This window comes from Bactrocera neohumeralis, chromosome 4, assembly GCF_024586455.1.
Source record: "Bactrocera neohumeralis isolate Rockhampton chromosome 4, APGP_CSIRO_Bneo_wtdbg2-racon-allhic-juicebox.fasta_v2, whole genome shotgun sequence".
NCBI lineage: Eukaryota > Metazoa > Arthropoda > Insecta > Diptera > Tephritidae > Bactrocera > Bactrocera neohumeralis.
The window spans coordinates 65,936,154-65,945,575 of NC_065921.1; the positions used below are offsets into that span (position 1 = coordinate 65,936,154).

Below are 9,422 nucleotides of genomic sequence, written 5' to 3' on the forward strand. Positions count from 1 at the left end.
TACATTGTCACTAAAGCGCCAAATACACGACACGAACATTTCCGCGAACATTCCGCAGTCTTGTTCGCAGCTTTGGCCATACACCATACGAACTTTTGGCCGAACATTAGTTCTCTTTCATACAGCGATGAATACGGACAACAATTGTGCTGCAGCAATATTGCTCGCTGTGGCAATTAAGCGTAGAAAAAAGAGAGAAGATCGCAAAAAAAAAAAGAATTTGGTGCAAAGAATGGCTTAGAACGTCACAAAATGATTTTAAAAATTACGTTCGTATGAGCAAGGCAACATTTGACCGACTTTTACAAAAAATTTTGCCACTCATAACGAAACGGGATACAATAATGAGAGAAGCGATTCCCCCTCATCACCGCCTTGCTTTAACTTTGCGCTTTCTAGCTAGTGGCAATAGCTTTGAAGACTTAAAATTTTTGACAGCAATTGCGCCCCAAACGATTGGGAAAATAGTTACAGAGACTTGTGATGCCATAATAAGTCAATTGAAAGATTTTATTAAGGTAATTATTTATTGATTAAATTATTTGTTTTCGACTAAACAAGAAAAGTTTCATGTGTACATATGTGTGTCTGAAAATTATTGGTTTTTTGAAGTAAAAATAAAAATAAATTATTCGTCCGTTTGAAACGATGCAAAGAAATTGTGTAAGTTTTCTACCGAGCTCAAATTAATGGATGATGTATCTTCAACGATTCGTACGTTTTGTGTAACTTGAGGTGACATTCTACTACTGTTTATGGACGAGCCGCTACTTAAAGGAGTCGGAACTCTGATTGTATAATTCTGCATGTTTTGGGGCACCGCGTAGTTAAGTTGCGTAGACGTGCGCATTGGGTATTGCGGAATGACATTTGGTGTTAATATTTGACTTGGGTTAAAAACATTTTGGATTTGAATCGCGTGTCCAAATTCCAATGCTCCCAAGCAACCTTGAAATAAAACATCTGATAGGATTTTTCGCGCAACCGTTTTTTGGGAGGCCTCCATTTCACTATATTGCGAAGCCCACGATTGAGCCAAGGAGTCACCTTCTGTGGGTTCGCGGCTGTTGGCAAGTCTCTCGCATGCAATTTTAATAAGTTTATCTTCTTCAGAAACTTTTCTTTTGCTTGGTCGAACAGTGAATTCCTAAAAAGAAAGATTTATAAGTTTTTCATAACTTTTCAGCTTCCACAAACAGAAAAAGATTGGAAGGTAGAAGCGAAAAATGTTGATGCACGCTGGAACTTCCCAAATTGTATAGACGCAATTGATGGAAAACACGTCAATATAACAAAGCTACCTGGATCTGGATCTTTTTTCTATAAATATAAAAAAAAATTGTCCATCATTTTAATGGCAGTGGTTAATGCTAATTACGAATTTTTGATTTGATTTTGGTGGATGTTGGCACAAATGGATGAGCGTCTGATGCCGGCCTTTTTAGCGAAACAAATTTTTTTTCATCTCTAAAAAATTAAACATTGAAAATTTCTGAACCTCAGCCGCTTCCAAACTGCGAAGAAAAACTACCATTTGTATTCGTAGCTGACGATGCTTATTCCCTGTTAGAAAATATCATGAAGCCTTTTAGCCACAACACACTCAAGGAAGAAGAAATAATTTTTAACTACAAGCTTTCTCGAGCGAGGAGAATTGTTGAAAACCGTTTTGGAATTTTAGCATCAAAATTTAGAATTCTCCTACAAACTATTAATTTATCACCAGAAAAAGTCACGAAAATTGTGTTAACCTGTTGCTACTTGCATAACTTTTTACGGAGGCAAAATGAGGAGACGTATTTTGAAGGTGGATTCGATGTTGAAGAAACAGATGCCGGAGCGATAGAATACGCCGATTGGCATAATGACTGCTTTTTTCTTGACAGTTGATGATGTCTGTTGAATAGGTATAGCGGATGATTCCAAAGTATGTGACGATCCTGTGTTATCTGATGATGAAGATGGTTCTTCATCAATCGAATCAATTGCGGTAGGTGTCAAAAAATGGCTTCTGAAATAAAAAATTGAATTGAAAATTATTTATTATTGTTGGAATAAACATATTGTATTTATTGTGAAATGCGCACTTGAGATTAGTTACAAATTTGAGTGGGAAAATAATTGACCTGCCAGTCATAGTTCTAATTCGATAATGCCATTTTAAAAGGAAAAACTTATAATAATATACATAACTGTAAACTGCGAAAGTAGGTGTAAGTGAACAATGCGATAAATAAAAACACAAACTAAACATCGCAGTGTTGCCAGACTTATGCAAAATCTTATACATACATATTAAGCTTATTCTTATACAATTTCAACAATTATTGTTTCACCTAAATGTCGTTAAGCAACAGTAAATCATGACGGGTTGTGCAATAAACACTTATTACGGGATTTGTTCCAATTAATTGGAAATTTTACAATACCTCGTTCAAATCAGTATTGATTGGATTGTTGTATTTGTACTAATTTCACTCCTAGCATCTCTTGTACTTGAACAACCAGTAACTTCTGAGTTACTAGGATTATCATCAGCTGAAGATGTACCTACTTGGAGTCACCTAAAAAATTGAAAAAACGTGTTGATTAGGAGAGTGGAATTCTATATTCTGGTAAATAAATAATCCTGTTAATCCTGTTATATGTATATATATATTATACTTAAAAAATCATTTGACGAGGAACTTGCATCTTTTTCATTGATAGAATTAGAAGAGAGTTTTTGTGCCAGCAAATAATAATAACAGTATTAAATATTTAACATATTTATAAAAATAAAAAAATTTAGCAAATAATGTTTTGAAGTAGTTTTTAAATTTTTTTGCAAAGGTAAAATCTGCGTGAGAATTGGTAGACTAAACTTTTTCTCTAATAGCCGTGCTTAACCTCAAATAATTGTTTTATTTTTGATTTTTTATACTTACTTAAATTATTTTTGTTAAAGAAAATACATAAACTATAAAAGTTTTTACTTATTTCAAAATTTTGAACAAATTTCGAGTACTCTTCACTGTATTTTGCCCGTAATGCTGTCACCTTTTGATAGCATTGTCTGTGATAACCTAAATTACCCATAGACTCTTCGGTTAAAACAACATCCCCGTACTTAAATCCACGTTCTTTTCGAAATAGTCTTTTTAAATAACAATTTCTAAAAACACTATTGTCAAAATCAATAATTTGTGATGTTTCACCACATACAAAACACTTCTTCATTTTTGTTTATTGAGAATTGTCAAAACAATAATGCTCTGATAAATAATAGACGGAGTAGACCACGTTGCTAAACAAAACCGTATTCATAAATATATATATGTAGATATTAGGGGGGGTCGATTTAAAAATCGCCCATTGCTCTATGAAAATCATATTCTTGGGATCAAAATAAGAAACTTTGCCGAAGGAACCATACCTCTAAAACGAATTTTGATGTCCCCCAATTTGGGTCGAACTTTTGGGTAGGGGCAAATTTTGAAAAATCCCACTTTGACCCATTTAGAGTGCTCCAATCGAGTCCAAATATATGACCGACCCCCACTAACTTTGGACGGCCGATCCACCCATGCCAGTGGCACACCCCCTGGAACTCCCCTGGGGGGTCCCCATACAATCTTTTCAAAAAATCACCATTTTTGGCCTTTACATGAAAAAATAAAATGGCTAAATTTTTTCTTTATTTTTATTTATTTATTTATAATAATATCTATTTTTTCTCTTAAGAAATTTATTTAGTCAGAAGATATGTAAATGAAAAAATTAATTTCAGTGAGTTATAGAAAAGAAACTAAAAAAAATTATTGTTTGAAGTCTTTTTTACTTTCAAGTCTGAGCAATTTCGCACGGCTCTCTAAAGGCCTAACTATAATGTGCATAAGCTAGCTTAAGCCAGCGTAAGCAACTGTCCGAATACACACAAATTGTATGTTGCAACTATAATGTACTTTACATCAAGTTTCGTTAAGTTTTTCCAAATGTCATTTGCTTAAGCAAAGTGCGAAACTGATCGCACTTTCCGTACGGAATCAGCTGTTTTCGCTTTTTGTCAACTGATACATCATTTTGAATTTGAAAACGAAAAGGAAGAAGAGTGTTTTGTCAACAGATAAAATCATTGTATATTTGAATATGGAGGACGACGAGTGTTTTATACAAAATTTAATAGAGAGTGTGGAAAAATATAAATATTTGTACGAGAAAAAAAATGCCTTTTATTTCAGTCTCGTAAATAAAGACAAAGCGTAGAAAGCAATCGCAGAACTATGCGGTAAAAGTGGTATGTATTAACACTGTTATAGAAATATATATTTTTGTATTATATATTTTTTATGTTTGTTTCAATTAAAAGATCTAGAATGCAAACATAGATGGAAGCTACTCCGGGAGCGCTTCTGTAAAGAAATAAAAAGGTTAGAAGCTCCATCAGGTAGCGGAATGAGCTACTTAGAGGAATGGCGTTTTTTAAAACCCATGATGCTTCTGAAAGACTCCGTCACACCGCGTCGGTAAGTACTTTGTATAAATTTTAATGTTTTTAAATATAACTTTTTCATTGTGCAGCACTCGTGATAATGCAGAAGCAAATGCAGACTCTATCTTGGATTCATCTACGAGTGATAGTGTAAATGAAATTTCATCGCCACCTCCGAAGAAACAAAAAAAGTCTCTCCCTTGAAAGTCTCTACCAGAAACTTGGCGCAACAATGGAGAACATAGAAAAGCAGATAGCGGCGCCGGCTGAAAGAAGTGAAACTGATGAGGCCTTTATGACGACGGTTTTGTGTCTGATGCAAGACCTGCCAGTGTCGGTCAAAGACAGTTACCAAGAAAAAATGATATCAGAATTATATCGCTTACGTCGCGAAAATAGGCAAAAATGAAATTGAAAAGAATTCAACATGATTTCCTTATTTTTTAAAACGCTTGGAGCACTGATTTTTTTAGTATATTTTATATTTTAAAAACAAAAATATTTATTATAAAAAGATGCATAAAATGCATGTACCTGAACTCTTTTGAGTAATTGTTCCTGAAGTATTTTTCTTTTAATTTATAATAAAAACAATTGAATGAATTTAATTAAACTCCATTTAGTTTTATTAAAAAAGAAATAAACAAGTTCGAAATGATGTTAGATATGTGATTTTAGAATATGTTTTAAAAAAGTGTTAAAAACACTGCATAAGTTATTTCTAATTTCCAAAGAACTTCTTCCACCGTAATGATGCAAATTGGAAGCGTGCATAATCGATGGGATATTACTTTCATCGTCCCGACGCCATAAACCGTCATGAAAATCACCATTAGAGTCCTCCCAATCAGCATAGTTGCTTGCAATATACGAAGATGCATTAACGTTGTTAAACATAATAAAATTATGTAAGGCAACGCACGCTAAAACAATTTTTTCTGCATTTTCAGGAAATAAATGTAATGTTGTTAGTAAAACTCGCCAACGCGCTACTAGTATTCCAAAAGAGTTTTCAATTGTGCGACGAGCTCTTGATAACCTTTTATTAAACACCTCTTTTTCATTTGGTAGCATTCCCCCAGGGTATGGGCGCATTAAATTTGTCCCTAAACCAAAGGCAGCATCACCAACGAAGAAGTGTGGAGTTTTTAGTTGCGTATTTGGTAAGTTTTTCGCTGGAGGGATGGGAAGTTTATGATCTAATAACCTCTTTCCCACTCGACTCACTTGAAAAATACCTTTACATGTAAAGAGAAACAATAATATTAATAAAAAAAAACAAATGCACAATTATAAAAGTCCTCACCACCATCACTCTGACTTCCATATGCACCAATATCTATATAGGTAAACCGATATCGGGCATCACACACTGCTAACAATACAATAGAAAAAAAATTTTTGTAGCAGAAAAATTGACTACCGCTTTTAGGTGGGCATCGAATAGCGATATGCTTCCCATCAATAGATCCAACACAGTTGGGCATATTCCACAGTTCCCAGAAGTCTTGAGAAATTTGCTTGAAATCTTCTTCATTAGGCTCAGATACATAAACAGCGCCTAACTTTGTCCAAAGGACTTCAGCTGTCTCCAGAATAATGCGCCTAGCCGTTTCCTTCCCCAGTTGAAATGACCATGCCAACGATTGAAACGAAGTTCCTTGTGACAAATATCTTTAAGAAACAGAAAAAAGAATAACACATAATAAAAATATATTAAAATGAACAAACTTACTGTAATGTCAAAGCTAATCGACATTCCGGTTGCACAGGCTCCCTCAACGAATTCTTTTTTTAAAAAGGGCTCAACAAGAGTAAGCAAAAGCCCATATACTTGTGGCGTCATTCGCGTGTATATAAAAAAATCAGCGTGGTCAATCCTCTTCATTTCCAGGAATCGTACAAAGAAACCATCCTTCTTCCTCTTTCTGTTTATTTCCCTCACTGAACACGACCGAACTCTGTTTTTTGTAATTTCACTAATTTCTGTCAATATGCGTATTCCGTCTAAAACAGACGTAAGGATTTTTATTGTTTTTAAATATTTTAACTTTCTGTTCATTTTTGCAAAATTCAAACGAAACAAAACCAAAACACAAATTGCTTATTGACACTTTCTTCTTATGCATGTAAGCACATTATAGTCATTCAAATGTCTACTCTGCGTTCGTTATGCATTTGACAGGCTTTTCGTTCATTTTTTGACAGTAACATACGGCAGCTTATGCACATTATAGTTAGGCCTTAATGTCGTCGCCATAACAGCCTCTACATTTTCCAGTATAACCCGTTTGAAAACGGTGGATCATCTTGATTTAAATATTCTTTCAATGTATCGTACGGAATGCTTCGCGTGAATGGTGGTTCAAATACGATATTTATATCATTCAAATTGATCATTTCCGTATAACTTGTGCAATTAAAGTTTATATCTGGTTTTTTATAAACTCTAAGTTCCATTGGCTCGTCAACATAGGTTCGATAGCGTAGAATTTTCTTGATGGCACAGTCGCGCTTTTCTTTCCTATCATCAAACAACATTGATAACATGATATTTTCCGAATGCGCATAATATGAATTATCTTTAATTACTTGACTGACAATTTTGCGTAAACGAGGTTCTAGAAATCATGACCAACCAATTTGAAAAATAATGCACTGCCGTACACGACAGAGCTGTAATACTTGATATTGAAGTACATTGGCACATAACATTTAATTATAAATTCAACCAGAATTCTTAAATTTGCATCTGGATTTTCCGTTGTCACATATAATCGCAATAATCTAGCGGCCTTGGTGAGCCACCGAGAATGTACAATTTTCCCTGGTTTGATGTTAGCCAGATCCACCGGAACCACGCCGCTAGAAATTGCATGGGCCATGTCGTATAAGCACTTCGAATCGGTGGAAAATTCTTTTTTTTTCTGGAGCAGGGGGCATATTTTGCAACTCAATTTTCTGGAAGCCGTCCACCACCTAAAAATATATAATAATAAAATAATTAAAAATGGTTGACAATTATAATAAATGAGTGATAGCAATAACTTACCGGAAGAGTTTCACAAGTTTCGATTTGACGGCTCAGTTTTCCGGTTGCCGATCTTGGTCCAGTGCTGGTTGATTTATCCAAAGCTTCAAACAAATGCCGAAACCGAAGTTCGTTGAAGTGTAGAAGGCAAACAAACCAATGCAATGGTCTTTTTAACAGCAATTCGAATCGTCGTATAATTCCACCGTGTGGGCCAGTGTTTGTTGGCTCACCGTCAGTGCATATTCCAATTAATGTATCCAGTGATATATTTTTATCGTTGAAAAAACCATTTAATTTGGTTGTTTTGTATTCAGCGGTTTCATGTTCCAGTCTTACGTAACCAATCAATTCAGAATTGGGTTCTCTCAAAATAACAAGATGAGGCTCTTTTACCATCCTAGTATGATACTTCTCATCAATTTTATCTATCGTTAAAGTATCATCTTTTCTGCCATCGAATGAAAACGCTAACAAATTGGTATCATCTAATCGTTTGCGAAGCACTTCTTGTCTGCATTTCTCTTTTTCTCTGCGAACTATCGATTTATCCATGATGAGAGGTTTCCCATTCTTATCTTTAATTTTAAAATCTTGCAAAAGAGCGGTTCCCAATGCTGATGCTACTCTGTCAGGCACACCAAATCTGTCACATACCAAGGCAAAGTTAAAACAATCGTATCTCTCTGTGTATTGTGAACTTGTGCTTCTATCCATATCTTCTTGAACCGGTGGCGGTGCGTATGTTGAATCATCGGGATCTTGGTATGTTGGCATTGATGACATAGACGTTGCTCCTTGCTCTTCAGTTTCCATCATAAATGCATTCATTGTTAGTCTTCTCTGATTATGTTGATCGTGCATGAACTCTTTGAGGCGTTCGGGAACCCAGCCGCATGCACATGGAGCTGCCTTCAAATGGGAAAACTTTTTTTGTTCTGTTTTAGCACGTTCGCTTAAGTAAAAATAATATCTCAAGATATCCAGATGGGTTGGTAAATTAAGATCAGTCAAATCAGTAGACACACCAAAAACAGTAACATCATGCTTGGGAATATGACTCATTGGGTTTTCGATAGTTGTTGATGTAGTTTCTTCATCTTGCGGTGTAGAGGATGGTGGATTCATTGTAAACTTTTTGATTTGGAATGGTCACTTCACTTATTATTTTTTTTGAAATACCATAGTAGTTATTGCTTTAGTTCTCCTCACTTTCAGAGGTAATAAGAATGAAATGGTAATTTCAATTCGATTTCAAAATTTGCCCCTACCCAAAAGTTCGACCCAAATTGGGGGACATCAGAATTCGTTTCAGAGGTATGGTTCCTTCGGCAAAGTTTCTTATTTTGATCCCTAGAACATGATTTTCAGAGAACAATGGGTGATTTTTTTGCCTCCCCACAAATCGACCCGGCCTAATAGATATACATATACTATATGCATTGTAAACGTGGTAAAAGGGGGAATATATTTATCTTTGTCTTATACACACAGAACTGAACTCACGCCTTTATCTTTCTGGCAAGAGTCTTATGCGCAGCTGTCATTGTACATCCTTCTCTGCCGTACATATAAAAAGATATAGCGCTTGCAGTCACACTTTATTTTTACATGAAACTAAAAATCCCAAAAATTCAACTTCTATTTTAAAAAACTTTGTAAAATTATGATTATGTCAACTAAATGGGATTGTTCGTCAGGAGAGAAAATAATGATGTCATCCATACAAACGTGGCAACATTTTCCTATGTATTCACGAAGGACATCAACGATAGCTCACTGGAAAATGCTGGGAGCATTTTTCAGGCCAAATGGCAGACGACAGAACTCGTACTTTCCATTGTTGACACTGAAAGCGGTTTTTTCCCGATCTTCATCGCATAAAATTATCTGGTGAAATCCCGATTTTAAGTCGAGGGT

General features: G+C 35.0%; 1 long non-coding RNA gene and 1 pseudogene across 1 annotated transcript; both read right to left on the minus strand.

Moving 5' to 3' along the window:
* Window positions 1-441: 441 nt before the first annotated feature.
* Window positions 442-2,137, minus strand: LOC126755835 (uncharacterized; annotated as a pseudogene).
* Window positions 2,138-5,678: 3,541 nt separating this feature from the next.
* LOC126756731 (uncharacterized) lies at window positions 5,679-6,700 on the minus strand. Its single transcript, XR_007666633.1, has 3 exons — window positions 6,207-6,700; window positions 5,778-6,145; window positions 5,679-5,709 (listed from the first exon to the last, which is right to left on the minus strand). It is a non-coding gene; the product is annotated as an uncharacterized LOC126756731 (long non-coding RNA).
* Between the last annotated feature and the right edge of the window lie 2,722 nt (window positions 6,701-9,422).